This window comes from Arvicola amphibius, chromosome 7 (genome assembly GCF_903992535.2).
Source record: "Arvicola amphibius chromosome 7, mArvAmp1.2, whole genome shotgun sequence".
NCBI lineage: Eukaryota > Metazoa > Chordata > Mammalia > Rodentia > Cricetidae > Arvicola > Arvicola amphibius.
In genome coordinates this window covers 130,649,713-130,664,975 of record NC_052053.1, presented here as the reverse complement: position 1 = coordinate 130,664,975, position 15,263 = coordinate 130,649,713, and positions in this window count along the sequence as shown.

The window sequence follows — 15,263 nt, the reverse complement described above, 5'->3', positions numbered from 1 at the left end:
ACACCTGAGGTCTGGGGCCATACTTGTGTGTGAGGGTCATGCTGCTGCTGAGGCCACACCTACCTGAGAGGCCTGCACTGCCACCTGGGGCAATACTGACATCCAGACCTGATTGTTGCTTAGGGTCGTGTCTGGGCTTGCATTAATGTCCTTGGCCTGTGTCACCCCAGGGTGCAGTAGAAACCATACACGTCGAAATTGAAATGGGAGGGCCGCACTGAGCTGGCCCTGGGAAAGCTGTCTCTGCATCTCTCTGTGCTCTGCAGCAAGAGAGCTGGCCCCAACCCTCTCAGGAGAGCTAGTCTCTGCACCCCTCACCACAGGCAAGGGAGAAGTGGCCCTGATGGCATGGGTGTAGGGAGCTGGCTTCACCCCCTCATCTGAGGCAGGTGGCCCCAGTGGCACAGACTGACCAGCTCAGGTGCTACCCAGGCCCCAGAGCTGGGCCTTGCGTTGGCCCCACTCTTACATCTACTCCACCTGCTGGGGCTCCGGATGGGACAGGTCCTGTGGAAGGCTAATTGTAGAATCTTCACTATTCAAGGTAGCCTTGGGATGGCCCAGAGGGGTTTGGGTGAGGATCCAGTTCCAGTGATGATAGCGCACCAGAAATCCCAGGTCTTGAAGCAGATCCATGTTTCGTTGCAATGAGCATTTGCTGCTTAAGCTGATTGGGCAAAAGGGTGTAGTGTGTGACAGCTCCCAACGCCACCAGATTGAATGAAGAGGTGTTGGAGAGCCAGGAAAGACGGAGAAGCCAAGAGGTTTTGGTTTTTGGTTTGTTCTTGGTTTTGTTGTTTGTTTGCTTGCTTGCTTTGTTTTGGTTTGTTTTTATTTTTTTTAAATTTTCTTTGAGGGGCACTGCAGGGGCAAGGGGAGGATATGGGGAACCTTAGCGATTTCAGTTGTTTTACACTTTTGGGTTCAAGAGACGAAGGCCAGAGGTTTGTGCAGGATGCTCTTTCACCCACTTGCCAGCTCTAAGCCATCTCTTTTCTCTGACATCATCTCCTTCATCCTTGGTCCCAGCTTCTGAGCTACCGCCCTCTGCCCTCCCGGGGCTTGTGCAGATTGTTGGGCAGTTGATTATGCAGAACTTCTTGCAGATCTTTCGCTGCTCTGACTTCCAAGAAGGAGATAAAGCCAGGCTGAGAAACTTGTAGCTTTCTTCTCTCCAGGTGTTGGAGAGACATCATTTCAGAGAGACGGATTCTCACCTGCTGAGACTAGCTGGGCCTTCCCAACATAATATTCTAGAACAAGGGTGAGCAAATGCTTACTAGGAATGGCCAGGCAGTGTTGTGGCTTTTCTCAGTCTGGGTCGCACCTTCTCAACTCACTACAGGGTGAAATACTAATAAACATCACAGAATGACCAGCCTGACTCTCTTCCAGTAAAAGTTATTTACAGAACAGGTTTGGTTGGACATGGCCTCTGGGCTGTAGTCTATCATTTTCCTAAACCTGTAGAGATTTCAGATCCTGCTCTAGATACCCACAGTCAGGGTTGATATCATAGCAAGAAGGGGCTTTCAGGATGTTCTTCAGCTGAAGAACACAGTGCTTCAAGGCCTCTGTGCTGACGCTTGCTTTACCTGCTGTAGATGCTACCAGCTGAATTGATTTAGTGCGGTGCCCTCTCCTCTAGGGGTCTTGAAGTTAAGTCACATTGGGACCAAAGAGAGCAGCTTTCAGGCCTTATTCATTTTCATTCTTTTTAACTTTGTCAGTGGTATGGCTGGCCCGGGAATTCTCTTCATGCGCTTGTGTGAAGATATGAAAGGAAATGGAATACCTTAAAGTCATTGCCTTAGACTTAGGTACCGTGCAACACCACAGTTCAATTATCCAAAGTGTTTCCCTTGGGATTAAAAAGGGGGGGGGGGCGAGCCAACAACCAAACAGGCCCAAATTGTAATACAATGGGATAGGAGGAAAGGGAATTCAGCTGCAGCCTAGCAACCATCAACTGCATTTCAGATATTTATGAGACTCTAAATGTGTGGTATAGTACATAGTCTCCTGATTCTGATTCCTGGGAGCTGGCTCTTTAGCCGAATGGGCAATTGAAGAGTTGATGGGTATGACTTGAAAACCTAATGGGACACACTCTGGGGTAAAAGAAAATAGAGAGGGAGAGACAGAGAGGGAATTTTAGCCAAATAGTATTACTTAAACACATCATTTCTCTTACAGCAATGATGATTAGCAAGCCTCTGACTGCTAAATATTATTAGATAATACATTTTTGTAATTTAAAAAGAAAACACCTGTGATTCGAATGATGTGTTTGATTATTTCAATGGCAGCGTCACATGAAAGGAAGCGTGTTTTTAGAGGCGGCTATTTTTATATCCACTCATTAGCTTACAATTCTCTCCAACGCTACTTTATACAATCTCATTAAGGTTATTGCCATCGCTTTGGAATGTGAGAGAATTTGGACATGGCCAGTCTAAAGGTGACTCTGTCAACGTTTATGGGAAAGCAAGATTGCTCGTGGCTAATGGGAATAAAATCCAAGGGGAGCTAATGTTTCTTTGGGATGATTTACCTTCAAACTCTTGGGTAAAGTTTCAGGATGGCCTGCACACCAGCCAGAACACTGCTCAAGCTTCCCACACCAGCTCCCAGTGGCCACACCGTCAAAAACAAAGGTCACTCTTGCCACCTCTCCTTTCTCTCTGCCCTGCTGGTTCCCCGTTTCTTCTCTAGTCTGTCTTTCAACATTCTGCTGCTTCATCAACAAGTCAAGTCAAGGAGCTAGCAAGATGGCCCAGCAGGTAAAGGTGCTTGCCATTAAGACTGCAGACCTAAACTGAGTCCTTGAGATCCAGATAGCGAAAGAAATGGACCGAATCTTACAAAAGCACTCTGACCTCCACACCAGTCCTGGGACACACATGCATGTGTGTGCTTGCACACGCCGGCACGCATACACACACACAAGCATGTACAACAAATAAATTCATACATTAAAATGTTTTTAATAAAAAAAACTGAGCTGACATAGTTAATATGGAACCTTGACAAACATTGCAGCCAAGTTGAACTCTCTTCCAAAATGTGGCCTTACTTTCTGGCAGTATGCTGCATACATGTGTCATTGAGACACTAGCAAAGATTACCAGTTAGGCAGAAGGATCTGATTGCTTCATTATGTAGTCATGCTTAAACATCCATATCGGATACAGATATTTTATCCAGTTTTTCCTACCTGTTTATTTGTTTTTGAGACAGGGTCTTATGCAGCCCAGGCTTGCTTTGAATTCCCTGTATCGTAAAGGATGACCTTAAACTTCTGACCCTGGTGACTCCACTATTAGAGTTCTGGAATTTCAGGTATGTGCCTCCAAACTCAGCTTAAATTTTTTCCTATTATTTATATTTTATTTTATTACTGAGCCATAGCATTTTAATTTTAAGTTACACATGGAAAGAGGCTAGTTACTCTTACATACTCCAGTCTATGACCACATAGGCTGTGGCCCACCAGGATCTTGCCATCTGGGACGACCCCACTCAGCTTCACAAGGTGAAGCAGGGAGGTGCTGGGGATTAAACCCCCGGTCTTGAGCACACAAAGCAAACACTCTACCCACTGAAAAGATTTTCTTTTTTTTTAATTGATTTTATTGAGCTATACATTTTTATCTGCTCCCCTTCCCTTCTACGTTCTCCCATGGTCCCCAGGCTCCCAATTTACTGAGTAGATCTTGTCTTTTTCTACTTCCCACGTAGATTAGATCCATGTATGTCTCTTAGGGTCCTCATTGTTGTCTAGGTTCTCTGGGATTGTGAATTGTGGGCTGGCTTTCTTTGCTTTATATTTAAAAGCCACTTATGTGTGAGTACATATATTTGTCTTTCTGGGTCTGGGTTACCTTGCTCAGTGTGATATTTTCTAGATCCATCATTTGCAAATTTCAAGATGTCATTATTTTATTTGCTGCTGTGAGATCATCTATTGTCTGTGTTATTGTTGATGTAGCCAACTTTCCTGGGTTGGAGTTCTCCTTCTAGTACTTTGTGTAGGGCTGGTTTTTGGCTAGGTATTGGTTAAATTTGGTTCTGTCATGAAATATCTTGTTTTGTCCTTCTGTGGTAATTGAAAGTTTTGCTGGGTATAGTAGTCTGGGCTGGCCTCTGTTTGTTTCTTAATGTCTGCATAACACTTGACCAGGACCTTCTTCTGACTTCTATTGTTTCCATTGAGAAATCAGGTGTAATTCTAATAGGTCAGCCTTTATATGTTACTTGGCCTTTTTCCTTTGCAGCTCTTAATAGTCTTTCTTTATTCCGTATGTTTAGTGTTTTGATTATTATGTGGCAAGGGGCCTTTTTCTTTCTGATCCAATCTATTTGGTGTTCTGTAAGTTTCTTGTATCTTCATAGGCATATTTTTCTTTAGGTTGGCCAAGTTTTCTTCTATGATTTTGTTAAATATATTTTCTGTGCTTTTGAATTGGGTTTCTTCTTCTTCTATACTTATTATTCTTAGGTTTGGTCTTTTCATGGTGTCCCATATTTCCTGGATATTTTGTGTTAAGCTTTTGTTAGATTTAGTGTTTTGACTGATGAGTCTATTTTTTCTAGTGTATCTTCAGCACTTGAGATTCTGTCTTCCATCTCTTGTATTCTCCTGTTTATGTTTGCATTTTGGCCCCTGATCATTTTCTCATAATTTCTGTGTTTATAATCCCCTCAGCTTGGGTTTTCTTTATTGTCTCCATTTCAGTTTTTAAGTCTTTAATAGTTTCTATCATATGTTTGGTTGCTTTTTCTTGGTTTTCTTTAAAGGATTTGTTGATGTCTTCCAATTTTTTGTTTGTCTTTTCCTCTGTTTCTTTGGGGGAATTTTTTGTTTCTCCTTTAAGGACCTCAAACATTCTCCTAAAGTTTTTTTTTTTTAGGTCATTTTCTTCTTCATCATCTATATCTGGTTGTTCAAGTCTTGTTGTAGGGCCACTAGTGTTTATTGGTGTTGTATTGCTCTTTGTGGTGTTGCGTGTTCTTACCTTGTCTACCCATCTTTTCCTCTAATTGGTGTAGTTGGGGCTGTCTGTGTCTCTGGTGATCAATCTTCCACGTGCCAGTGGATCCAAGGCTTAGATGGTTGCTCCTCGTGGTGCAGTCAGGGCCACAGTTCCAGTCACCCCGTTGATTACTCTACATTCCTGGAGGGAACTCATCACTCCTGGGGGTTGTTCTGCAATACCTGCGGTTGTTCGGGCCTGCTCCCACAGAGATTGCTTGTTTGGGGCTATTTCTGGTCAGGTTGCTGCCTTGGGCCTGCTCCAGCAGATGTCACTATCTCAGGCCTGCTACCTCAGTGATCACTGATTCACATCTGGTCTGGCAGAGGTCGCTGGCTCAGGCCTGTTTAGTAGACATTCCTGGCCTGGGCCCACTCCTGCAGAGGACCCTGGCTTGGGCTGGGTCCCGCAGAGGTCCTGGCTCAGGCCTACTCCCTTGGAGGTCCCAGACTCACGCCTGGACCCACAGCCTACTCTCTCAGCAGTTGCTCTCTTTCACCGCCTGCACCTGTGGAGTTCTCTACCTCAGACCTGCTCTGGTGGAGGTCTGAGAATATTTTCTAAAAAAAAACTTTCTTTACACAAAATAGTAGTACATATTTATGGGATAATTTGATGTTTGAATACATGTATACATTGTGTAACAATTAAATGGAAATAATTAGTACACCTTTCAACTTAAATATTATCATTTGTTTGTTCTGAGAATATTCAGAATATCATCTCTTCTAGCCATCTGGAGCATACAAAGTACATTGCTAGCTGGAGTCACCCTTCTGTGCAGCAAAGCCTTTGACCCAGAGGATGAATCTGAAATGCTTATAAACCCATTCACAAGTGTGGGCTCCTCCAGACTGCTCATAGGACACCGTCTCAGGATGTGGCCTTTATCCCCGTGTCTCACATCATCTCCTGTGCATCTCCTCTTATTCCCACACTCCCAACTTTGCATTTTTCCTGAAGTGATATGGCCAAGCATTGGTTTCTTTCTTTGAAAGTGAGCAGGAAGGGCTGATCTAGTCAGGCCTCTCTAGTCATATACAAATCCTATGCCGCTTAATTGGCTGCACTGCTAGGGATCCAATCCAAGGACCTGTGTGTAGGAGGCAAGAGCTCTCACTCTGGCTCCTAACCCACAGTGCTTTTCTCTTCTTCCGTGATTTGCAGTATGCCCTTCTCTCTTTCATACCATTTCTTTAAAACACCCTGGAGGTTTTCAGGAATATCATTTTGACATGTTTATTTATTTTTAAAGAAATGGATTACTTTGTGCCTATAGGTCCAAGGACAGTAAGCTCAGTAAGGGTAAGAACCATGTCTTCCTTAGATCCTCAAATCTGACCCAGTGCCTAGCAACCATTTCTGAGTGATCAAACTAACCCTACACCAAGAAGCTTTGATGTGTGAAATAATCATTGTCTCCCTGTTCGCTGTCCCCCCTTCACTGTCTCCCCCCTTCACCGTCTCCCCCCTTCACCACCTCCCCGTTCACCGTCTCCCCGTTCACTGTCTCCCCGTTCACCGTCTCCTCAGTCAGACTCTCCCCGTTCACTGTCTCCTCCAGTCTCCTCCTCTGCTAAGATGTCACTAAGTGACATTTTGGGTTTGGAATCGTATCCAATTCTGCTTCCCTACAATTCTCCTAAATTTGTTATGCTTTGTTTTATTTATCTCTGTTCCATCTGAGGTTATAAGTTCATAAGTGATAAGGTTCTGTGTTTCTATAGTTAGTTCCAAAGAACACAGTAATGAGCCTCTTGCATGTAAACCATCTTTGCTTCAAATTCCCCTTCCATCATTGTAGGAATAAACGAAGAACCCAGCCTGTCAGGGAAGCGCAGATATCTCTACCTGAGTAATTTGAATCCCTGACCTAGACTCTGAAAGAGAAAGCACAGCCACGGCAGACACACAAGACTGTCCATGGCATTATTGTTTGTTGATAATAAACAATTGAAGGCAGTAAATAAACCTTAGAGCATACTGTTAATGAATTACTGTGTGTCATATAAAAGGACAATATAGAACCTTCTATTCCCCATGTACAGAGAGCTTGAATTATATTTTTGCTTAAAGAGAAAAGCATGGTCGTAGACATGGTATTACATGCTTTCTGTGAAGAGTACAAAGTACAGGCATATAAATGCTGGCATTCTTTGAGGTACAACAGGGGACGTAGCAGGGACCAGGGAGTTTTTATGTGTGTGTGCACACAAGTGTGTGCTGGTAATGGAGTGTGCGGCAAGGCGCTTGGCTTTTATGTGTGTGTGCACACAGGCATGTGCGGCAAGGCTTTTACTTCCTTCTGTTTTGCTTGAATCACCTATCACACATTTCCATTTTTATGCCAAGAGTGGATTCACGGCCCATTTTATTTCTACTTAAAACCATGTATAAATTTATGTTAAAAATGAATACTCACAGTTGGTTTTCAGACTTCCTTACGCACCAGAGTCACCTGAAGCACTTTGCAGGTTTGGGAGAGGGGAATGTCTTTTTATTGATTTGAGTGTATAAAATGATGAGATTTATCCTGACATTTTATACATATCATACTTGGCTCATACTTATGACTTTTAAAAGTAAACCCCAAATTCCTATCTCAAGTCTCTGCGTTAGAATGCCTGTTAGGGGCACCAGAATATGAATTTTTTATTTATTAATTTTTAAAAAAAATTATTATTTTTTATTCTACAATTCCCCTTCCCATCCCTTCTCCCACTCCTCCAAAAGGGTACAGCTTATCATGCAGGGTCTACAAAGGCTGGTACATTCAGTTGAGGCAGGACCGACTGGTACTGCATCAAGGTTGAGCAAGGCATCCCACCATAGGGAATGAGTTCCAAAAAGCCAGTAGAACATGAATATTTAATAAGGGTCTCGGATGATTCTCAATGTAGATGATCTGAACAACAGACTGTAAGGAGTAGCTCTGATGTCCACGTGTCTGGTGCTCTTCAGCAGTGAAGAGAACGGCATTGCGAGGACAGAATGACATCAGAGGATGAAGGTGGATCATCTCCAGGTTCTCAGCATAGAGCAAGAGCGTAGTTCACAGTGGGTGGAGACTGTGTTGGTTTTCATTGCAATGGCAAACGCCTGGGAGGTGTTGTTTAAAGCAAGGAAGGATCCTGAGTTTCAGAGGCTGCAGGCTATGATTGGCGAGCTCCAAAGTTTCTTGACCTATGAGGGAAGAGCATCCGGGAAGAGATGGAATTGCCCTTTAGGGAAGCTGGGAGGCAGGGACAGTAACTGCGCTAGTAGGCTGCCCCTTGTTCTATTCCTGAATCTACAATCTGTCGGGTGTTGGTGCTGCAGCATTCAGATTGGCTCTTACCCCTTGTTAATCATCTTTGGGAAAGACCCCACAGACACGTTTAGAAGTAAATTTTACTAATCTCAATAAGGACCAGCTATCGCGATGTTTGCTTTGTTTTTAACATGATATTTTTATTATTTTTGAAACTTTCATATACACATGCAATGTATTTTAATCATACCCATTCCCCCTATCGCCTCCCACATCCACTCCTCATGGTTTTCATTTTTATTGGGATAGTTAGTGATTCCGAGTTTTAAAGATTTCTTGAGAGAACCAAACACTTAAAAAAGGGGGGGGGGGCAAGAGAATGTACACTAACAATCCTGTTTCCTTAGGCTCCTTGAGACGTTCTGTGCCCTTTCTTCTTTCTCCTGACAGTCACCTTTTCATTCAACCCAACAACTACATTTCAAAAACATTTAATTTCTTGATGTTGGTATTTTATCATGAGGTTTTATTTTTCTGATGATTGTGAGGATTTTCAATATTTTGAAGCCAGGATATGTCAGGGTATAGAGCTGCACGTACACTAATTACCTTAAAAACTAAAGCCATGGCAGAACACCGTTTGATTTAAAATAGTGTGGTTTTCTTTAAACTTTTCAAGATGTGCTATTTTGGATGTATGTAATGTAGGACAGGCAAGAATTATGAGAATCTGTAGTTGACTTTTGACTTTAGGATGTAGGTTGTATTTACCAGTCTCTGTCTGAAAGGGTTTAAAAATATTTTTACATTTAATTTTTTATTTGTTTTATTATTTTATATTTTATTGTTTGTACGGGAAGGGGTTGCGTAGATGTCAGAGTATAATTTGTGCATTCTGGAGATCAAACTTGGGTCCCCGGTCATGGTGGCAAGCCCTTTTAGATGCTGAACCAACTCATGGCAAGGTTTGCTGTTATTTCGGAAGTCCCGTTGGCAGAAGGAAAACAAGAAACAGGGGGCTGGAGAGATGGCTCAGTGGTTAAGAGCATTGCCTGCTCTTCTGAAGGTCCTGAGTTCAATTCCCAGCAACCACATGGTGGCTCACAACCATCTGTAATGGGGTCTGGTGCCCTCTTCTGGCCTGCAGGCCTACACACAGACAGAATATTGTATACATAATAAATAAATAAATATATATAAAAAAAAGAAAACAAGAAACAGTAGCAGAGATAGTGTTCTCCTCGTGCTGCACAACTGTAGGCAAACTGACGACCCATGCGACAGCCTTAGCTGGTTGTTGCTGCCTGGCAGCCCAAATCAACCAGCTCCACTTCCTTCAGACGACAGTCTGGAGCCCCAGGGACAAATGCAGAAGCCTGCCACATTTAACCTTATCATCCTCCACAGCACCCCACAGACACCAAGGCGGAGGGGGAGACCTGGGCTCTCAGCCTTCCTTCCACAGAAGCCTGGAATCCACTGCAATGGAACCTTCCCTAAAGCTGCCCTTTCTCCTGCCGGTGGCGAGCTTGGTTTCCTCATGAAGCGTTAACCTTTCCAGGGGTTTGAACCCATCTGATAAACTGTATCTCTGAAAACACTGGTAGTTGAATTGTATTGGAACAGGACTCGTTGCCTTAATCTAAAATTTTAGTTACTATGGAAATGTCAGACGCTTATCTTCTGACTTGTTTAAAGTGGTGGCAAAGAGGGGATTTTGAAAAAAGCCAATTGTACCTCCAGAAGTATTACTTTATATTTAAGACGCAATTTCTCTCCAAAGAGAAAATATTTAAGTGTAAAGTATAGAAATAAAAACCCAATAAAATCTTGCCTGGGAAGGATTTGAAAAGTTACCTTTTCTTTTTTTCGTGAAGAGTTTCTGACTGAAGGCAGTAACATTTCCCCCGTGACGGATGTTTCTGGAGGTGGGAGCCCGGCAGCTCAGCTTCAAGGCTCTGGCTCTCGGTGGAGGACGCATTTGCCGGGTTAGCACAGTTTCTTTCCTTTGGCTCACCGGGTGAGCTGGGCGGCTAGTCCTGACGTCAGGGAGGATCACCCTGAACTCAAGCATTGTCTTTGATCTTCTCAGTTTCCTCCCTCAAAATGTGATTTTTGGTTGTGAATTTACCTCAGCGTTGCTCAACTCTACCATGACACACAGCCTACTTAATTAATTGACTTGTTCTATCCTGGGGAGCTCTTGACTCCACCCCCTTAGCCCCCCCCCCCCCCCCCCCCCCCCCCGTAAACCTTAATATTTCAATCACTCTTTTTCATACGAGTCAAGCCTGACACAAAACTTTGCTGCCGGAGTGTGGTTCAGGTAAACATTATCCGAATTTCTGAATTCTACTTTAAAAGAAAAAAAAGGAATTTGATAGAGCATATCAAATTGTCCTAGAAGAAAGCCACACCCTTCTGAAAAGAGCAGTCAGCTGGTCTGCAGGAAGGCTTTGGCTGAACTGGAGTGCCATAGCTTGGTCACCAGTGAGGAATTTCTTGAATGAGTTGGACACTTCTAGCCCTGAGTGTCAGTTGTTCTCTGAAATGTCACTGACCTCTGTTCTTCGCCCTGTAGCTGCCTATTGTGGTGTATGACTTTGATCCCAGCATTCAGGAAGCAGAGGCAGGAGGATCTCTGTGAGTGTGAGGCCAAACTGGTCTGTGTACTAAATAGTGAGATCCAGGACAGCCAGAGCTACACAGCGAGGCTCTGTCTCAAATAGATAGATAGATAGATAGATAGATAGATAGATAGATAGATAGATAGATAGATAGATAGATAGATAGATAGATAGATAGGTAGGTAGGTAGGTAGGTAGGTAGGTAGGTAGATAGATAGATAGATAGATAGATAGATAGATAGATAAACAAACAAAACAAATAAATACAAAACAAGAAAAAAAGAAAAAATGATTTTTAAAAACTAGTTTTCTCTTAGCAAGAAGTACTGAAGACCATGCTAGAGAAATTTTATTGACTCTTATCTATGTGTTTTAAATGAATTAATTCTTTCTCTTTCATGTGTGTGCATGCACACACATGCACGCATACACACACGTGCTGGGGAATCAAACACAGGATCTCCATATGGCAGGCAAGCATCCTACCACTGAGTTATGTCCTAAACCCATATGTTTAAATATCTTAAACTTGAAGATGGAGAGATGGCTCAGTGGGTAAGAGCACTGGCTGCTCTTGCAGAGGACCTGAGTTTGGATCCCAGCACCTGCATGGTGGCTCTGTAACTCCGGTTCTAGGGAGTCTAACCCCCTCTCTTAGCCTCTACGGAAACCAGGGATGCAGATGGGGCATAGCCATAGCTGAAGGCAAAAGCACTCATGCATATAAAATACAGCTTAAAAAATTACAAAATAAAAGTGGCTGGAGAGATGACTCAGAGTTAAGAGCACTTGCTACTCTTGCAGAGTTTGGTTCTCATCATTCACATGGGGGCAGCTTGCCATCACCCCTAACTCCACGTTTCAGGATATCTGACATCTTCCCTTGGCCTCCTCAGGCACTAGGTATGTAGGTATGTATGAGGTACACATACATGTACATATATACATATATACATGTATGTACATGCAGACAAAGCATCCATACACACAAAATAAAAATAAACAAATCTGGCAGGGTATGGAAGCACATACCTTTAATCCCAGCTATCAGAAGGCAGAGGCAGGCAGATCACTGTGAGTTCAAGGCTAGCCTGATTTACAGAGTGAGTTCCAGGACAGCTAGGGATACATGGAGAAACCATGTCATGGAAAACCAAAAAAAGAAAAAAATTAAAATAATAATAAAAACAAATATTTGTTGTATTTTGTTTTTGTTTTTTGAGACAGGGTTTCTCTCTGTAGTCTTGGCTGTCTTAGAACTAGCTCTGTAGAACAATCTGGCCTCGAACTCACAGAGATCCAGCTGCCTCTGCCTCCTGAGTGCTAGGATTAAAGTTATGTGCCACCACTGCCCAGTAAAATAAACAATCTTTAAAAAAATCTTTAACTTCCTTCCAATTTAAGTAACTGCCAATAAATAAAGCAAAAATAACAACAGAATAAAGGACTCAAGTAATGAAGAATTATTATAATCTCTAGCAAGATTTTATGCCTTGGAATATATTATTAATTAATATGGAGATAAAAATAATGTTAGAATTGAAAGCATTTTACATTGATATTTTTGGCCTGGTTTATACATTTTTTATATTGAACAACAAAATAAGTGAACAGTCATCTGTTTGTTTAAAAATTAATGGAAACTGTGTTCTTTCTTCTTGAGGACTCTTGGCAGAGTGTGAAGGGTCTTGCAGAGAATAGATATTCTTTCCTAAACTACACAGGGAATAGAATTTAAATTTGCTTTGAAATCATTAAAATAGTCTGACTATGCTTCCTTTAAAATCTGAACGTGCACAACTGGAATAGTATGGAGAGTGATAGCTTAAAGACACTGTTAGCAGAAATTTTTAATTAAAAAATTTCAAACAATATATTTTGATCTGTTTTTTTTTCTCCTCTGACTTCTCCCAGATTCTCCCCACCTCCCTATCCACCAGTTTTATGTTCTTTCTCTCACAAAAAATACCAAGAAACAAAAATAAAAAATAACAATAAATAACAAGAAACATAAAAGTCCCACAAAAACACGAAACCAAAAATGAAAGCAGAGCAGATGTTAACAAGCACACAGGACGAGCGCTCGGTGACAAATGCACCCCTAATCAGGCACTTCATGGCAATCATCTCCCTTCACAAATGCCTCCTGTGAGGAGAGAGGTGAGCGCATATGCCGGCAGCCCAGCTTTCTAGCCATCCCCACTTTGGCTGACATATTAAATGATAGGAAACCAACATGACATTACAAATGAGAGCCGTGCTAGCTGCTGCCAGCAGTCCAGGCAGAGCAGCCTTCCTGATAGTCCAAAACCATTCTGATGCGATTTACAAACATCCTTTCTGGGAGAAGATGGATTGAAGTTGTTCTTCAGCAGCCTGCGATAAATGACAAGAGCAGAGCACACCATCACATTTCTGATGCCTTCATCTTTTCTTGTTCTTTCTTTCTTTTTTTTTTTTTTTTTTTTTTTTGCATTTGGGCAAAGGCAGGTGGCTGTTTTGATAAAACATTTTGTGGGTTTTAAATGCACCATAAATGCTCTCAGCGCATCTGCCACGACACGGAATGTGTTAAGCTGAGATGAGTTCTTGTCATTAGTTCACATATCTGGTATCCTGGTAGTCCAGGTGTTGAAAATCCATGCAGACCAGGACAGAGTTTTGAAGAGGGCCCGTAATAACAGTATCAGAGAGCCACATGGATATAAAAGTTTGGCCAAAAGAATAAAATCAGGGGGTGGGAGTAGGGTGAGATGAAAATACTTTGTTAAAAAATTTTAAAAAATGCATCAAAAGTACAGAACAATAGTAAAATGGATGAGACTCACAGAGTCTATGGGGGTTGTGAGGGGTGTATACAGGTACACTAATCTGTGCGTGTGCATGCAGGTTACTAATCTCTGTGTGTATGCAGGTGTACTAATCTCTGTGTGTGCATTCAGGTGTGCTAATCTGTGTATATACACGCAGGTGTACTAATCTGTGTGTGTACACAGGTGAACTAATCTGTGGGTGTGCATTCAGGTATTCTAATCTGTATGTAGATGCAGGTGTACTAATCTGTGTGTGAATTCAGGTGTACTAATCTGTATGTGTGCACGCAGGTATACTAATCTGTGTGTATGCAGGTGTATTAATCTGTATGTATACATTCAGGTGTACTAATCTCTGTGTGTGCATGTAGCTGTACTAATCTGTGCAAGTGCATTCAGGTGTACTAATCTGTATATGTGCGTGTAGGTGTACTAATCTGTGTATATGCATTCAGGTGTACTAATCTGTGGGTATATGCAGGTGTACAAATCTGTGTGTGTGTATTTAGGTATATTAATCTGTGTGTACATGTAGGTGTACTAATCTGTGTGTGTGCATGCAGGTATACTAATCTGTGTGTAGGCATTCAGGTGTACTAATCTGTGTATGAATGCAGGTGGACTAATCTGTGTGTGTACATGGGTGTACTAATCTGTGTGTGCATGCAGGGCTACTAATGTGTGTGTATGCAGGTGTACTAATCTCTGTGTGCACGTAGGTGTGCTATCTGTGTGTGTATGCAGGGGTACTAATATGTGTGTAGGCAGGTGTACTAATCTGTGTGTGCATGCAGGTGTACAAATCTGAATGTATGAATGAAGGTGTACTAATATGTATGTAGGCAGGTGTACTAACCCGTGTGTGCACGCAGGTGTGCTATCTGTGTGTGTATGCAGGTGTACTAATCTCTGTGTATACGCAGGTGTACTAATCTGTGTGTGTGCACATGTGGAGGTCAAAAGTCGGTTTTGCGTATCTTCCTCTATCACTCTCCACATTAGTTTTGTCTTTTTATTTTTGAAACGAGATCTCCAGGAAACTTGAAGCTCACTATTTTAGCTAGAAATGGCAGTCAGTCTGACTTCATGATGCTCCCCTCCCCTTTTCCTCCCTAAAACTGGGGTTAGGGGCACATACTTCCGTGCCTGACTTGTGCATGGGTACTGCGAAGCCAGACTCTGCTCCTTGTGTTTGCACAGCAACTGCTTTCCCCCGAGCCACCCCTCCAGCTCCTTATTTTTGAGCATTCGGAAAAGACTGTGGCCCCATCCTTTCAAAGGAAGATAAAGGGTTTCACCTGTGTTCAAGGCTCAGAAGATACCTGGCTCTGCCTAAAAGAGAAAAATAAACTAAGCTTATCACGAGTACTCTGGGTTTCTTCTCTAGATTCCAGTGCCCATCAAACCCTTTGTTTGATGGACTGTCCAGGCTAATGCCTCCGAATAATGTCCTTCTTTCAGCTCTTTCCATCTGTTCTTGCCAAACCCCACATCCTCCAACTTAATATCCCCAGCTCTGAGGTTTTATTCTCATAGA